We start from the raw sequence: 18,669 nt of genomic DNA, 5'->3' as shown, positions 1-18,669 counted from the left end.
AATTTTATTTATCTTTTCAAAGAACCAGCTTCTGGATTGGTTGATCCTCTGAATTGTTCTTTTTGTCTCTATGTCATTCAGTTCTACTCTGATCTTGACTATTTCCTTCCTTCTACTTGCTCTGGGATTTATTTGTTGTTGTTTCTACAGTTCTTGATGTTGAAGGGTTAGCTCTTTTATTTGAAATGTTTCTGTCTTTTTTAGGTAAGCCTGTATTGCTATGAACGTCCCTGTCAGAACTGCCTTTGCTGTTTCCCATAGGTTTTGGACTGTTGTCTGTTCATTTTCATTTGTTTCCAGAAATTTTTTTATTTTTCTCTTATCTCATTGTTGACCCATTCATTGTTTAATAGCCTACTGTTGAGTCTCCATGAGTTTGCAAGTTCTTGAAGTTTCTCTTTGAGGTTGATTTCGAGTTTCAAGCCCCTGTGGTCTGAGAAAAAGTTTGGTATTATTTCAATTTTCCTGAATTTGCTGAGGTTTGCTTTGTGCCCTATCATGTGGTCTATCTTTGAAAAACTGCCATGAGCATTTGAAAAGAATGTGTATTTTGCTTCTTTGGGATGTAAGGTTCTCTATATGTCAGTTAAGTCTCTTTGATTCAGTGTGTCATTCAGCGCCACAATATGTTTATTAATGTTTTGTTTGGAAGATCTGTCCATTTTGACAGTGGGGTGTTGAAATCCCCTACTATCAGTGTGTTGCTGTCTATATCTTTTTTGAAGTCATCCAACAATTTCCTTATAAACTTGGGGGCTCCTATATTGGGAGCATATAAGTTTACAATGTTGATGTCTTCTTGATAGATTCTTCCTTAGAGTATGATAAAGTGCCCCTCTGAGTCTCTCTTTATGGCCTTTGTTTTGAAATCTACTTTGTCTGATACAAGTATGGCAACGCCAGCCTTTTTCTCATGCCCATTTGCTTGGAATATTATTTTTCATCCCTTTACTTTCAATCTGTGTAGGTCTCTTGCTCTGAGGTGGGGCTCTTGTAGGCAGCATATGTGTGGGTCATGTTTTCTTATCCATTCAGCTACCCTGTGTCTTTTGTTTGGGACATTTAGTCCATTCACATTGAGAGATATTACTGATAGAAACTTACTCATCTTTTCTCTTTGTACCTGTGTTCCTCTCTGTCTCATTCTTTTCCTTCATCTGCTTAAACCAGTCCCCTTAGCATATCTTGGAGTGCTGGTTTGGTAGAGATGTATTCTTTTAGTCTTCTTTTACCTAGGAAACTCCGTATTTGCCCTTGTATTTTAATGGAGAGCCTCGCTGGGTAGAGCAGCCTTGGCTGTAGGCCCTTGCTTTTCATGACTTGGAATATTTGTTGCCATTCCCTTCTGGCTTGTAGTGTTTCTGTTGAGAAGTCAGCTCCTAGGCGTATCGGGGCCCCCTTGTATGGTACTTTCTCCTTCTCCCTTGCTGCCTTGCGGATTCTCTCTTTATCTTTGACATTTGCCATTTTAATGATGATGTGTCTTGGAGTGGACCTCCTTGAGTCCCTCTTGAGTGGGGTCCTCTGTCCCTCCTGCATCCATGAGCGCCTTTCTCTCCTCAAATTAGGGAAATTTTCCATCATTACTTTTTCGAGGAGGTTCTCTATCCCTTGCTCCTCTTCTTCTCTTTCTGGGATCCCTATTATATGGATATTATTGCATGTCAGGTTGTCCTGCATTTCCCTAAATGCCTCTTCATTCTTTTTGAGCCGTTTTTCCATTTCTTGTTCTTTCTGGGAGCTTTTTTCTACCTTGTCCTCCATCGCACTGATTCGATCCTCGGCTTCATCCAGCCTGCTTTGGATTCCTTCTACTGTGTTCTTCAATTCAGAAATGGTATTTTTCATATCCTCTTGTGTCTTCTTGATAGTTTCTATGTCCTTTTCCAGGCTGATATAGTTTGCTGTAAGATCCTGATAGTTCCTCTGAAGTTTCTCATAGTTATCTTTGAGCTGGATGAGCTCATTGAGCTTCCTTAGAACCATTGTTTTGAATTCCATATCTGATAGTTCCCTTGCCTCTATTTCATTTAGCTCTCTCTGTGGGGAGTCCCCTTTTCCACTCATTTGAGGGGAACTTCTTTTTCTTCCCATTTTTGTGAGAGTCTATTAAGTATTTTTGTCCTTTTCTTTCTGGGCCTGCCTGTGATGATGTCAGTTGTTGACCCTATAGGGCCTTGGGTTGTTTGTTTGAGCCTTTCAAGAGTCTAATGCCTGTGTCTGACTCCTGCTTGGAGCAGCTCTGTGACCCCTTTGGTCAGGGCTGGGCTATTTTTGAGGATCGCTCTGTGCTCTCACGCGGGCTCCTTGAGCACATTCCCAGCGTGGCAGGGTCCCCCACCTGCCTGGGCTCGCATGTGCTTGCCCCAGACCAGGGGGCTTATTCACGACCTCACGTACTCATCTGGCCCCCCTGGCACACGAGCTTCGCGGCACTGGTCAGTTTAGGATCTTCTATTGTGTATTTTCCCTGCTTTTGGCTCTTTGGGTGCGTTGCTTGCCCTCGCCAAATGGGGACTACAGAAATGGGAGGTAATCAGCTCTAGGACTCCCCGGTTAATCCTGTCTCTGGTCTCTCCTCCAGGGGTCTGGGCAGCTCTACTAATTTTATGGGCCGCTCTGCCATCGCGGGGGGCCGGTCAATTTACGCCTGTCCTTGCTGCTCTGCGCACTCCCTGGTAGGCCGTTTGGGTGCCAGTCTGTGTGAGGCCTTGCCGGCCGGTGCAAGAGTTCACCAACCCGCGTGGGTCACACACACGCTCGCCAACCCTCGCCAGTCACTCAGCGCAAGTGTGCTCACCTGCTCTGGGTGTTTTGGGGGTGTCTATGTGTGCTTCTCAGCTTTTGGCTCTTTGGGGGTGTGGCCTCTTCCCGCGCAATGGAGACTACGGCAAGGAGAAGGAGTCGGGACTCCCCGGTTCCTCCTCCCGTTCCTTCCCCAATGCCTCCGTTACTAGTCTCTCCTCAGGGGCCTCAGGGCAGTTCTGTGACCCCTTCAGCCAAAGGTCCACCCCCTGCTTGTACTGAGTTTCAATCACAGGCAGTCTGGTTAATGCGGGCCCCGCTTCTGCCTCTTTTGAGTCGCGCCTTTCCAGCCCACAATGGAGACTACAGAACAGGGAGGGAGTCAGGACTCCCTGGTTCCTCCTCCTGTTCTTTCCCCAACGCCTCCATCTCCAGTCTCTCCTCAAGGCTCTCCCAGCCAGTCTGCACTCAGCCCCACAGCTCACACATGCACAAGCTGTGTACGGAGCGCACAAAAAGCAGGTTAATTGATTCCCTTATGCCTGAGCGAGATGGTAGCTGCAGAGTGGGAAGTGCGTTATCACCCAGGCTCCACCGGCTGCCGTGTCAGTTCTCTCCACAAAGTTTTCCTCACCATTCTTTTCCCAGGCACCAGCCCACCCGGCGGCCACCTCTACCCAGAGATCAAGGAGGGTGGCTGCCACTGCAACTTTTGCGTTTGCCCTTTAAATGTCTTTTTGCATCCCCAGCCACCTGTCCCTGGCAGAGAGGGCCCCTAAGCTTTTTGGGGTTGCGTTTTGTCTGTATTTTCTTGGTTTTAGCTGCTGTAGTTTAGGGGTCCCTGTTTATGATTCAGACCCCGTTCTTCTCGGGGGGAGCTAACTCGCCCTTTCAACATCCGTCTGGTGCCAGTGCCCATGGGCACCCAGCCCACCCTCTCGAGCCTCCACCACAATTCTCACCCATTGGGATGTGTGAGAGTAGAATCCACTGTCCGCGTCACCAAGGCTCCTCTCCCACTATTGCTCCACTGCTTTCCAGGTGATTACTCCATTATTTAGTTGCAATTCCAGTTTGGTTTTGGGAGGAGGTCAGTGTGACTCCCATTCACTCCTCCGCCATCTTCTCTCTATTATTTTGAATTAGTGTTTCATGTTTCTTCTGATATTCCCAGAAGGGGAATAACTGGATCATAGGCCCTTCCATTTTTAATTTTTTGAGAAAACATCATAGTGTTTTTCACAGTGGCTGCATCAGTCTGCATTCCCAACAATAAGAAACAAGGATTTCCTTTTCTGCACATCCTCACTAGCACTTGTTTGTTGATTTATTAATGATGGCCATTCCTGTGAGGTGATAACTCATTGTTGTTTCAATTTGCATTTCTCTGATGATTAGTGACATTGAGCATCTTTTCTAATGTCTATTGGCCATCTGTATGTCTTATTTGGAGAAATGTCTATTTAGGTCCTTTGTCCATTTAGTAATTGGATTGTTTGGTTTTTTGGTATTGAGTTGCATATTTTTTTATAAATATTGGATATTAACTTCTTATTGGATGTGTCATTGGTGAATATCTTCTGCAATCAGTAGGTTGCGTTTTTGTTTTGCTGATGGTTTCCTTTGCTGTGCAAAACTTTTTAGTTTGATGTAGTCCCATTTGTTCATTTTCCCCTTCTTTTGCCTGTTCAAGTAGATATATCAGAACAATATTACTATGAGCAATGTCAGAGAGCTTACTGCCTATGCTTTTTCTACAACTTTTATGGTTTCAGATCTTACAGTTAAGTAATCTATTTAGAATTTATTTTTCATATGGTATAAGGAAGTGGCCTACATTCTTTCTTTTTTTTCTTTTTTCTTTTTTTCTCTTTTTTGCATATGAGTTCTCTCTAGAAAGTATCCAGCCATGTGATATAAAAAACAGACATTTGTTGAAGAAGGTACAAGAAACATAAAAAAATGTTTCTTATACTAATACACCTCAGTCACCTTCAAAGTAAGCATCTAGGGACCCCACAGAGTTCTCCCAATCACCATCAGCTACCTCTTCTTATTTTCCTGATCTCATCAACAGCTTGAATTCTCTTCCCTTTACTTTCTTTTTTATTTATTTTATCAAATACATTTGTCTCTGCCTTCCCCACACCACTTTCCCTTGCCCCCTCCACCTTCTCGCTCCCTCAATCCTTCCCCTTTGGTTTGTCCATGAGTCCTTGCTATATGTTCCTTGACATTCCCTTTCCCTTCCTTTTCCCCGCCCCTTCCTCCATCCTTCTGTATTCTATCTGTTGGTTTCTTTTACTTTCAGTGTTGCTGGTCTTATTTTCCTTGCATCTTTTATTCTTGGTGAGGTTCCGCTTATAAGTGCGATCATACAATATTGTCTTTCGCCCCCTGGCTTATTAGCTCAGCATAATGCTCTCGAGTTCCATCCATGCCGTCACAAAGTTTAGTAGTTCTTTTTTTCTTTCTGCCATGTAGTATTCCATTGTGTATATGTACCATTACTTTTTGATCCAATCATCTACTGATGGGTCTTTAGGTTGCTTCCAACACTTGGCTATTGTAAATTGTGCTGCTATGAACATTGGGGTGCATAGGTTCTTTTGTATTGGCGTTTTGAGATACTTAGGGTATAGTCCCAGGAGGGAATCCCTGGATCAAAAGGCAGTTCCATTTTCAGTTTTTTGAGGAAATTCCACACTGCTTTCCACAGTGGCTGCACCAGTCTGCATTCCCACCAACAGTGGACTGGGGTTCCCTTTTCTCCACAGCCTCGCCAGCACCTGTAGTTTGTTGATCTGTTTATGATGGCCATTCTGACCGGTGTGAGCTCATAACTCATTGTGCTTTTGATCTGCATTTCTGTGATGGATAGTGATGTCAAGGATGCTTTCAAATGCCTCTGGGCCCTCTGTATCTCCTCCTTGGAAAAGCATCTGCCCAGGTCCTTTGCCCATTTTTTGATTGGATCATTTGTTTCTTGGAGTGGAGTCGAGTGAGTTCTTCACATATCTTGGAGATCAAACTTCTATCTGATGTATCATTAAAAAATATATTTTCCCATAGGGTTGGCTCCATTTTCATTTTGCTGTTGTTTTCTTTTGCCATGCAGAAGCTTCTTATTTTGATGAGGTCCCACTTGTTTATTCTTTCCTTTATGTCCCTTGCTTTAGGAGACATATCAGTGAAAAAATTACTGTGTGGGATATCTGAGAGTTTCCTGCCAATGTTCTCCTCTAGGACTTATATGATGTTGCAACTAATATGTAAGTCTTTATACATCTGGAATTTATTTTTGTGTATGGTGTCAGCTGGTGATCCAATTTCAATTGTTTGCATGTAGCCGTCCAGCTCTCCCAACACCATTTGTTGAAGAGGCTGTTATTGCTCCATTTTATGCTTCTGCCCCCTTTGTCAAATATTTGTTGCCCATAGAGACCTAGGCTTATTTCTGGGCTTTCTATTCTGTTCCACTGGTCTATGGGTCTGTTCTTGTGCCAGTACCAGATTGTTTTGAGTATAGTGGCTTTGTAGTAGAGTTTGATGTCCGGTATTGTGATCCCTCCTACTTTGTGTTTCTTTCTCAAAATTGCTGCGGCTATTCGGGGTCGTTTATGGTTCCATATAAATTTTTGAAATGTCTGTTCTATTTCTGTGAAATACATCATTGGTATCGTAATAGGGATTGCGTTGAATCTATAAATATTTTGGGCAGTATGGACATTTTGATATTAATTCTTCCAATCCATGAGCACGGTATATGCTTCCATTTATTTGTGTCTCCCTTAATTTCTTTCTTCAATGTTGTATAGTTTTCTGCATACAGGTCCTTTACCTCTTTGGTTAAATTTATGCCTAGGTACTTTATTTTTCTTCTTGCTGTATCGAATGGTTTTTTTTTTTTCTGATTTCTTCTTCCTCTATTTCATTGCTGGTGTACAAAAATGCCTTTGATTTCTGAATATTGACTTTGTATCCTGTTTTGCCAAATTCACTTATTAGGTTGAGGAGTTTTTGGGTAGTGTCTACAGGGTTCTCTATGTACACTATCATGTCATCTGCAAACAATGATAGTTTTGCTTCCTCCTTTCCTATTTGGATGCCTTTTATCTCTTTCTCTTGTCTGACCACTGTGGCTAGGACTTCCATATAATGTTGAAAAGAAGTAGTGAAAGCAGACATCCTCGCGTGTTCCTGATCTTAGTGGGGAAATTTTTAGTTTTTGCCCTTTGATTATGATGTTGGCTGTAGATTTTTCATATATGGCCTTTATTACGTTGAGGAATGCCCCATTGATTCCCATTTGGCTGACTGTTTTGATCATAAATAGGTGCTGTACCTTATCAAATGCTTTCTCTACATCTATCGAGGTGATCATGTGGTTTTTGTCTTTTCTTTTATTTATGTGATGTATTATGTTTATTGACTTGCGTATATTGAAACATCCCTGCATGCCTGGGTTGAATCCCACTTAATCGCAGTCGATAATCTTTTGAATGTAATGCTGGAGGTGGTTTGCCAATATTTTGTTGAGTATTTTATCATCTATATTCATCAGCGAAATTGGCCTGTAGTTTTCTTTCTTTGCAGGGTCTTTATCTGCTTTTGGGATTAGAGTGATGCTGGCCTCATAAAAAGAGTCTGGGAGTCTTCCCTCCTCTTGGATTTTTTGGAATAGTCTGAGAAGCCGCAAGATTAGCTCTTCCTTAAATGTTTTGTAAAATTCTCCTGTGAGACCATCCAGCCCTGGGCTTTTGTGTGCTAAGAGTTTCTTGATTAGTAATCCTAATCAAGATGGGATTGGAAACTCCTTCAATTTCCCCAGCTGTTATTGTTCTATTCAAGCTTTCTGTTCTTCCTCCTTCAGTATTGGAAGATTATACTTTTCTAGAAATTTGTCCATTTCATTGAGGTTTTCAAACTTCTTTCCATATAATTGTTCACAGTAGTTTCTTACAATCCTTTGTATTTCTGTGGTATCAGTTCTTATTTCTGCTCTTTCATTTCTGATATTATTAATTGGGTCCTCTCCCTTTTTTTCTTGATGAGTCTGCTTAAAGGCTTGTCAATTTTATTTATCTTTTCAAAGAACCAGCTTCTGGATTGGTTGATCCTTTCAATTGTTCTTTTTGTCTCTATGTCATTCAGTTCTGCTCTAATCTTGACTATTTCCTTCCTTCAACTTGCTCTGGGATTTATTTGTTGTTGTTTCTCCAGTTCTTGAGGCTGAGGGGTTAGGTCTTTTATGTGAAATGTTTCTATCTTTTTTAGGTAAGCCTGTATTGCTATGAACTTCCATCTCAGGACTGCCTTTACTGTGCCCCATAGGTTTTAGACTGTTGTCTGTTCATTTTCATTGGTTTCCAGAAACTTTTTGATTTCTTCTCTTATCTCATGATTGACCCATTCACTGTTTAATAGTCTGCTGTTCAGTCTCCATGAGTTTGCAAGTTTTTGAAGTTTCTCTTTGAGGTTGATTTCCAGTTTCAAGCCATCATGGTCCAAGAAAAAGTTTGGTATTATTTCAATTTTCCTGAATTTGCTGAGGTTTGCTTTGTGCCCTATCATGTGGTCTATCTTTGAAAAACTGCCATGAGCCTTTGAAAAAAATGTGTATTTTTCTTCTTTGGGATGTAAGGTTCTATATATATCAGTTAAGTCTATTTGATTCAGTGTGTGATTCAGCTCCACGATATCCTTGTTGATGTTTTGTTTGGAAGATCTGTCCTTTTTTGACAGTGGGGAGTTCAAATCCTCTACTATCAGTGTGTTGTTGTCTATATCTTTTTTGAAGTCATCCAACAATTTCCTTATATACTTGGGTACTCCTATATTGGGAGCTTATAAGTTTACAATGTTTGTCTTCTTGATAGATTCTTCCTTTAAGTATTATAAAATGCCCCTCTGTATCTCTTTTTATGGTGCTGTTTTTAAATCTAATTTGTCTGATACAAGTATTGCAACCCCTGCCTTTTTCTCTTGCCCATTTGCTTGGAATATCTTTTTTCATCCCTTTACTTCAATCTGTGTAGGTCTCTTGCTCTGAGGTGGGTCTCTTGTAGGCAGCATATGTGTGGGTCATGTTTTCTTATCCATTCAGCTATCCTGTGTCTTTTGAGTGGGGCATTTAGTCCATTTACATTGAGAGTTATTATTGATAGAATCCTATTCATTTTTTCTCTTATACCTGTGTTTTTCTCTTTCTCACTCTTACCCTTCATCTTCTTAAACCAGTCCCTTTAGCATATCGTGGAGTGCTGGTTTGTTAGAGATGTGTTCTTTTGGCTTTCTTTTGTCTGGAAAACTCCTTATTTCCCCTTCTATTTTAATTGAGAGCCTTGCTGAGTAGAGCATCTTTGGTTGTAGGCCCTTGCTTTCCATTACTTGGAATATTTGTTGCCATTCCCTTCTGGCTTGTAATGTTTCTGTTGAGAAGTCAGCTCCTAGCCGTATTGGGGCTGCCTTGTATGTTACTTTCTCCTTCTCCCTTGCTGTCCCTAGGATTCTCTCTTTGTCTTTGACATTTGCCATTTTAATGATGATGTGTCTTGAAGTGGACCTCCTTGGGTCCTTCTTGAGTGGGGTCCTCTGTGCCTCCTGGATCCATGAGACCCTTTCCCTCCACAAATTGGGGAAATTTTCCATCATTACTTTTTCAAAGAGGTTCGCTATCCATTGCTCCTCTTGTTCTCCTTCTGGTATCCCAATTACGCAGATTTTATTACATTTCAGGTTGTCCTGCATTTCCCTAAATGCCTCTTCATTCTTTTGGGGGGGGTTTTCCATTTCTTGTTCTTTCTGGGAGCTTTTTTCTACCTTGTCCTCCATCTCACTGATTCGATCCTTGGCTTCATCCAGCCTGCTTTGGATTCCTTCTACTGTGTTCTTCAATTCAGAAATGGTATTCTTCATATCCTCTTGTGTCTTCTTGATAGTTTCTATGTCCTTTTCCAGGCTGATATAGTTTGCTGTAAGATCCTGATAGTTCCTCTGAAGTTTCTCATAGTTATCTTTGAGCTGGCTGAGCTCATTGAGCTTCCTTAGAGCCATTGTTTTGAATTCCATATCTGATAGTTCCCTTGCCTCTATTTCATTTAGCTCTCTCTGTGGGGATCCCTTTTTCCCCTCATTTGGGGGGAACTTCTTTTTCTTCCCAGTTTTGTGAAAGTCTATTAATTAATTAATTAATTATTAATTAATTTTTGCCTCTGCTTCAATTGATCCATCTAGATTTCCTGTGTTTGTGGATTAAACATCTATGGTAGTAGGCGGGTCATTTTATTTATTTATTTTTTCTTTACTTTTCTTCTGGGCCTGCCTCTAATGATGACAGTTGTTGACCCTATATGACCTTGGGTCATTTGTTTGAGCCTTCCAGGAGTCTATTGTCTGTGTCTGACTACTGCTTTGGGCAGCTCTGTCATGCCTTCGGTCAGGGGTCCACTATTTCTGTGGATCGCTCAGTACTCTCACATCTGCTCCTTGAGTGTGCTCCCCTGCCCAGCAGGATCCCCCGCCCACCTGGGCATGTGCAGGCTTGCCCCAGCCCAGGGGCGCTTATTTGCCCAACCTCATGCACTCATCTGGTGCCCACGTGTGGTGGGCGCTCCAGCACTCTTCAATTTAGCACCCACTTCTGCCTCTTTGGGGGCGTGCCCTGCCTGTGCAAAATGTGAACTATGGAATGGGGAGGAAGTGGTGACTTCCCGGTTCCTCCTGCCATTCTTTCCCCAAATCCTCCGTCTCCAGTCTCTCCTCAAGGGTCTCTATGCAGCTGTGTGACCCCTTTGGCCAGGGATCCTCTATTTCTTCCACCTTGTCTGCACTTAGCCCCACAGCTCACACGTGCACAAGCTGTGTGCAGAGAGCACAAAAGGTAGGTTAATTGATTCCTTTATGCCTGAGCAAGATGGTAGCTGCAGAGTGGGAGGTGAGTTATCACAGGGCACTGCCAGCCACCGTCTCAGTTCTCTTCACAAAGTTTTCCTCACCAATCTTTCCTCAGGCACAAGCCCACTCTCCTGCCACCTCTACCCAGAGATCAAGGAGGGTGGCTGCCACTGAAAATTTTTTCATTGACCCTTTAAATGTGTCTTTGCATCCCCAGCAGCCTGTCTCTGGCAGAGAGTGCCCCTAAGCTTTTCAGGGTTGCGTTTTGTCTGTGTGTTTTCCTGGTTTTAGCTGCTGTATTCTGGGGGTCTGTGTTTATGGTTCAGACCCTGATCTTCTCAGGGGGACCCAACTGTCCGTTTCAATGTGCCCCTGGTGCTGGTGCCCTTGGGCACCCAGCCCACCCTCTTGAGCCTCCACCGCACTTCTCACCCATTGGGATGTGTGAGAGTTGAATCCACTGTCTGTCCATTGCTCCAAGCCTCCCCTCCCTCTATCGTTCCATTGTTTTCCAGGTGATTTCTCCATTATTTAGTCGCAATTCCAGTTTCATCTTGGGAGGAGGTCAGCCTGACTCCCATTCACTCCTCCGCCATCTTCGAATCTCTCTTCCCTTTAAAAGGTGATTTTAGACTTGGAAAAAGTCAGATGTCACAGGGTACCAAATATGGGCTGTAGGGGGCTTGAGTCACTTGGGTGACTTGATGTTACACCAAAAACTCTGCACAAGATGTCATACGTGAGGGGTTATATTGTCGTGAAGAAGCTGCCAATCACCCATAGTTGCCCATAGTTGCAGCCTTCTGAACCATCAGAATAGTTTCTATAAAGGAATGTTCAAGTTTAATGCAAAATTTGATGCAGATTCTTTGCTTTGCTTGCTCACTCATTTTGAATGCAATGGCCACACAGTACACATGTTCACTCAGTGACATCTACCGCCCCCACTGACTAGTACAGTGAAGTCGTCATTGTTCATACATGCAAATCAAGTCTACTCTTCTTGATTGCCAGGTTACACTGATATGCAAAAATTCCCATTACATTAACAATGGCTGGAAAATTTCTGTACATACCTCATATATCTGTCCAATTTCCCCAACATCATTTATTAAATAGACTATCTTTACCCCAGTGTATATTCCTGCCTTCTTGAGACAAACTATATTTATTCATTCATTCAACAAACACTTTTTGATCATCTAATATAGTAAAATCCCTGCAATGACAATGATTTAGAATTAAGACAACTGGAGATTAGCTCCTATAATCCATCCAACCCCCTTTCTCAAAAGGAGCATTCTAAATGTCTTATTATTTGAGGAAAAGAGAGCATTGGAATGGGAGGAGAAGGCAGGATGGTGAGAAATTAAAGAAATAGTAGATAAGTTGGCTTTGGGGAGCAGAGAGGGGAGCGTCAAGTCCAGCATCCTCAGTATCTCTTGAACCTATCTACTTGAATTGGACCAAGAAATGGGTACCACTACCAGGATATTCAAATGTAGAGTCACTGCTCTTGTACTGGAAATTTCAACAAGATCCAGAAATATCTCCATCAATATTTAAACTACAACAAATAACTGTCACCAGGAGTTGCCACAACAGTCATGTGGTGGTTAATTTGAATGAGAATTCCTAATTAGCTTGATCCCTTATGCACTAGTAGTAATTCTTGAACACAAGTTAATCAAGGATCAGCAAATATTTATTAATATAAATTTTAGTTTATATTCCTTCAAAAAACTTACATTTTATGGGAGGAGCCATCCAACTTAATGAATAGTTATCAAACAATTTATTTTTTTTAGATTGTATTTATTTATAGAGAGAGGGCAAGGGAGGGAGAAAGAGAGAGAGAGAACATAGATGTGCAAGAGAAACATCCAATCAGTTGCTTCCCATGTGCCCCCAACTGGGGACCTGGCCACAATACAGGCATGTGTCCCAACCCGGAATTGAACTGACAGCCCTTCAGTTTTCAGGACAATACTCAGCCCACTGAGCCACACTAGTTAGGGCTCATTATTATACAATTTAATTAACTGTATAATAGAGGTATGGATGGTATGGAATCATCCCAACCAAGCAAGAGGACAATTAGCAGTTTTTCTTTCTTCTTGTATTTTAGGAGACTTCTGTGATGATCTCCATTGTAAACACTTTGAGATTTTGTACAGGTTGTCAAGAATGGAGTGTTTCAAGGACTTCACAGAAATGGTTGAGTATGGTCACAAAATGGAGGAAAAAGTGAAGGCTATGCAAAGTGAAATAAAGAAAAATATACAGGAACCAACAGTAAAGGGAAGAAAACCAGAACTCAAATCAACAATTTGGAACTGAAGGAAGACATAAACATTCAAACAGAACAGAATAAAGAAACAAGAATTCAAAACAAATGAGGAGAGGCTTAGCAACTTCTGGGACAATTTTAAATGTTCCAACATCCAAATCATAGAGGTGCCAGGAGAAGGGGAAGAGCAAGACATTGAAAAGTTACTTGAAAGAATAATGAAGGAGAACTTTCCCAATCTGGCAAAGGAAATAGACTTCTGGGGAGTCCCAGAGGCTCAGAGAGTCTCAGAGTAGTTAGACTCAAGGAAGAACACACCAAAGCACATCGTAATTACATTACCCAAGTTAAAGATAAGGAGAGAATCTTAAAAGCAGCAAGAGAAAAGGAGACAGTTACCTACAAAGGAGTTCCCATAAGACTATCATCTGATTTCTCAAAATAAATTTTGCAGGCAAGAAGGGGCTGGCAAGAAGTATTCAAAGTCATGAAAATCAAAGACCTAGCCCCAAAATTACTCCATCCAGCAAAGCTAACATTTAGAATGGAAGAGCAGATAAAGTGTTTCCCACATAAGGTAAAGTTAAAGGGGATCATCATCACCAAGCCCTTATCATATGCAACGTTAAAGAGACTTATCTAAGAAAAAGAAGATCAAAAACTATAAACAGTAAAATGACAACAAACGCAACTATCAACAACTGAACCTAGAAAAAAAACCACTAAGCAAACAACTAGAATAGGAACAGTATCAAAGAAAAGAAGATCAAAGGGGCAGGGGTAGGGGAGAATGAGGGAAATGGTACAAGGAATAAGAAGCATAAATATGGGAGGAAAATCAAGATGGCAGAGGAGTGAATGGAAGTCACACTGACGTCCTCCCAGGACCAATCTGGAATTACAACTAAATTGTGGAGAAATCACCTGGAACAAACAACTGAACAAAAGTGAGAGAGGAGCCTTATAATATCAGAGACAGAAGAATTAGCTTTAGCACAACTTAACTGGTAAGGAGTGCGGTAGAGAGACTCAAGAAGGTGGGCAGTGCACCCAACATCAGGGCGGCAGCACCAGAAGGATACTGAAACACCAGTTGTATCCCCCTGAGAAGAGTGGGGTCTAAACCATAAGTGGGGATCTCCAGCCTACAGCACCAGAGCCCAAAAACTACAAAGATAAAAACCAGCTGCAAAAATTGTAAGGGTTGCTCTATGCCAGAAACAGGCAGCTGGAGCCACAACGAGCTTTTTAAAGAGCCAATGCATAAATTTTTATTTGTAGCCACTTACCCAGGTATGTGGCAAAGGCGGAGGCAGAGTGGGCTAGAGACGTCAGAGGAGAGACTGGGGAAGGAAGCTTTGGGGAGTGATTGGCTAGAGTAGCTGGTGGGATCCTGGTGCTGACTCCTCCCCAATATGACCCCAACCATCTTACTCAGGCAGACCACTCCCCTGAGCAGAAACAGCGTGAGAGAACACAATAGCCCCATCCCCAAGCAGGGACCCTGCCTGGGCCTGGAAGTGCTAAAGACTGATTGCTGAGTACAGGGGGGCAGCCACAGATAGTAGATCCCTGGCTAAAGGAGGAGCAGAGTGTTCTAGAGACATTTGAGGAGAGATTGGAGATGGAGGCTTTGGGGAGAGAATTAAAAGAGCAGCTGGCAGGATCCCAGTGCTGACTCCTCGCCCATAGGGCAGCAGCCATCTGGATCAGGAAGGCCACTCCCCTGAGTGGCAGCAGCATGAGAGGACACAATAGCCCCATCCCAGGAGGGACTCTGCCCTGCTTTGTGGTGTCTAAGCCTGAATGCTGAGTGCAGAGTGACTAGATTAACAACTGAAAAGACAGCCACAGACAGTAGATTCCTGGAAGTCTCGAACAGACTGCCTAAGGTCAGACAGGGTCATCAGCTGACATTATCAGAGACAGGTCCAGAAAGAAAGTAACAGCGGTCTCCTACCATAGAAGTTCATACCACAAAGTCAGGAAATCAAGACAGATCAATTTAAGAAGCAGAAGCAAAAAAAGAAGAGTCTCACAAATAATGGGAAGAAAAAGAAACACCCTCCCCCCCGTCAAAGGGAAAGGAGGAATCTCCACAAAGAGAATTAAATGAAATAGAGGCAAGTAAACTACCAGATATTGAGTTCCAAACAATGGTCCTAAGGAAGCTCAATGAGCTCAGTGGGCTCAGAATTACCAAAAACTACAGGCAAACTATGAGGAACTTAATGCAAACTGTAACATCATGAAAAAGGGCATAGAAACTATCAATAAGAGACAAGAGGAAATGAATACAATTTCTGAATTGAAACACGGTAGAAGGGATCAAAACCAGGCTATATGAAGCAGAGGAACAAATCAGTGAGCTGGAGGATAAGGTAGAAAAAAGTTCCCAGAAAGAGCAAGGAAATGAAAAAAGACTAAAAAAAGAATGAAAAGGCATTTATGGAAATGCAGGACAACCTGAAACCTAATAATATCTGTGTAATGGGGATACCAGAAGAATAAGAGGAGGAAGTGATAGAGAACCTGTTTGAAAAAGTAATGATGGAAAATTTCCCTAATTGGAGGAGAGAAAAAGCCACACAAGTCCAGGAAGCACAGAGGGCCCCATTCAAGAGGAACCCAATGATGCCCACTCCAAGACCCATCATCATTAAAATGGCAAACATCAAAGACAAACAGAGAATCCTAAAGGAAGCAAGGGAGAGTTATGGCTAATAGATGACTTCTCAACAGAAACACTGCAAGCCAGAAGGGAATGGCAAGAAATATTCCAAGTCATGCAAAGCAATGGCCTGCAACCAAGACTGCTCTACCCAGCAAGGTTCTCAATTAAAATGGAAGGCAGATATCCCACGCAGCAATTTTTTCACTGATATGTCTCCTAAAGCAAGGGACATAAAGGAAAGAATAAACAAGTGGGACCTCATCAAAATAAGAAGCTTCTGCATGGCAAAAGAAAACATCAGCAAAATGAAAACGGAGCCAACCCTATGGGAAAATACATTTTTTAATGATACATCAGATAGAAGTTTGATCTCCAAGATATATAAAGAACTCACTCGACTCCACTCCAAGAAGACAAGTGATCCAATCAAAAAATGGGCAAAGGACCTGGGCAGACGCTTTTCCAAGGAGGAGATACAGAGGGCCCAGAGGCATTTGAAAGGATGCTCAGCATCACTAGCCATCAGAGAAATGCAGATCAAAACCACCATGAGGTACCACCTCACACCAGTCAGAATGGCCATCAGAAACAGATCCACAAACAACAGGTGCTGGCGAGGGTGTGGACAAAAGGGAACCCTAGTCCACTGTTGGTGGGAATGCAGACTGGTGCAGCCATTGTGGAAAGCAGTGTGGAATTTCCTCCAAAATCTGAAAATGGAACTGCCTTTTGATCCAGGGATTCCCTCCTGGGACTATACCCTAAGAATCTCAAACGCCAATACAAAAGAACCTATGCACCCCAATGTTCATAGCAGCACAATTTACAATAGCCAAGTGTTAGAAGCAACCTAAATGCCCATCCATAGATGATTGGATCAAAAAGTAATGGTACATATACACAATGGAATAGTACACAGCAGAAAGGAAAAAAGAACTACTAAACTTTGCGACAGCATGGATGGAACTGGAGAGCATTATGCTAAGCGAAATAAGCCAGGGGGCGAAAGACAAATACCATATGATCTCACCTATAAGCAGAACCTAACCAACAATACAAAGATGCAAGGAAAATAAGTCCAGCAACACTGAAAGGAAAAGAAACCAACAGAGACAAGAGGGAAGGGGGGGAGCGGGGAAAAGGAAGGGAAGGGGAAAGTCAAGGAACATATAGCAAGGACTCATGGACAAAACCGAAGGGGAAGAGCTGAGGGAAGGAGGGAGGGAGGGGGCAAGGGAAAGTGGTGGGGGGGAGGCAGAGACAAATGTATTTGAAATAAATAAGTAAACAAACAAACAAACAAACAAATAAATAATTTTTTAAAAAAAGAAGTCTCCCAGACAAAAGAAAGCTAAAACAATACACCTTCACCAAACCAGCATTGCAAAATATGCTAAAGGGACTGCTTTAAGGAGATGATTAAAAAGAGGTATGCCCTCTCCCTCCTTCACTTCTGCTGCCTCCTTCTTCTGTTACTCCTGGTGCTACTTGTGTTCTCCTTCGGTGCAGACCTGGTACCTCTTGTGAAGTGGCAACTGAGGAGACTCCGGTGCTTGCCATGGCCAATGAAAAGGAGTCAAGACTGAGAACAACGATCGTATTAATTTGAAGGTGGCAGGGCAGGATGGTTCTGTGGTGCAGTTTAAGAGTAAGAGGCATACACCACTTAGGAAACTAATGAAAGCCTATCGTGAACGACAGAGTTTGTCAATGAAGCAGATCAGATTCCGATTTGATGGACAGCCAATCAATGAAACAGACACACCTGCACAGTTAGAAATTGAGGATGAAGATATAATTGATCCAGCAGCAGACAGATGGTTTCTACTAAAAAGGGAACCTGCTACTTTATTTCAGAACTCTGTCACTCCAAACCAAGAAGACATTCTCAATTAGAAAACTGCAATTTGGTTCCACCACATCCTGACTACTCCAGTATAGTTTTCTCTGTTCTTTCATTTTCCCTTTACCCATTCCTTTATTGTACATAAAGTAACTGATGTATGTGCACAAGCATTGGCATTTTTTAACTAAATGGCCAATAATATGTTTTGATTGACATCACATGGAGATGGGATGGGGAAAAATACTGGTTCTGTGAAGACACCCCCTTTCTCCATTAGTAGCATGCCCATTCATCTTATCTTTATATTTTAAAAAAGTAAGTTATTTTACTCTTGCTGTTTAACAAAAAAATAAAAGAACAACATAAGAACCCTTGCATACCTTGTTTGGTTGGAGAATTTTAATGTTTTTCATTTACCATTGTAAAATCAAGGACAATTTTATAATTTTTTTGTACATAGCTGTTACATGTAGGGCAATCTGTCTTTAAGTAGCGATAAATTATTCTAAAAGAGATGAATCCTAAGTAGTTTTCCCTTCAAATGAAGTGTCTTGTTGTTTAAATAAACTTTTTGTTTAAAATGGAAAAAAAAAAAAACCAGGATGAAAAGAGTCTATGAATACCCAGTTCCTTTCACAGTCACCAATACTTGATAACGCCAATATTTTTTAATACTTATTAATCTGATTGGGACAATGATGTGTTATTTTAATTGCTACTTTATTATTTGTTGAAACTAAACCTGTTTTGTATATTTCTTGCCTAATTCTATTATTTTTAAAAAGCTTTAAATGACTTTTTGATATTCTTTATCCATTTTTTGATTAAATATGTGTAGACATTTTGCTAAATAAAACCTATTAACCCTTTTTTAGATGTGTTGTAAATACTTTCCCATTCTATTACTTGTCCCTTAGCTTTTTTATATGTATATTACTGTATAATCTTAAGTGTTTAATATAGTCATATTGTCAATGTTTTACTTTACAGCTTCGGGTTTGAATATATTACTTCAGGGTAAGAGAAATATTATTTTGTATTTTCTCCTAAAACTCCTTGGATTTTACATATTTATTTTTAACTCATCTGAATATTTTTTGTATAATGTGTGATAGAGAGCTCTATATTTGTTTTATTTCAAGTAATAGTGGTCCATGCACCTTATATGTTGAATAAGCCTTATTTTACCCATTGATTTGAAATATCAGTTTAATCATG

The 18,669-nt window shown here is 41.5% G+C and overlaps 1 pseudogene; it reads left to right on the top strand.

Moving 5' to 3' along the window:
* Positions 1-14,142: 14,142 nt before the first annotated feature.
* On the top strand, positions 14,143-17,436 carry LOC129062093 (small ubiquitin-related modifier 2-like; annotated as a pseudogene).
* The last annotated feature ends 1,233 nt before the right edge of the window (positions 17,437-18,669 follow it).

Source organism: Pteronotus mesoamericanus, unplaced genomic scaffold (assembly GCF_021234165.1).
Source record: "Pteronotus mesoamericanus isolate MK-2021 breed Mesoamerican mustached bat unplaced genomic scaffold, CSHL_Meso_final scaffold_705, whole genome shotgun sequence".
Lineage (NCBI taxonomy): Eukaryota > Metazoa > Chordata > Mammalia > Chiroptera > Mormoopidae > Pteronotus > Pteronotus mesoamericanus.
Note: the sequence above shows the minus strand (reverse complement) of the source record. Positions and strands in the feature narration are given on the sequence as shown.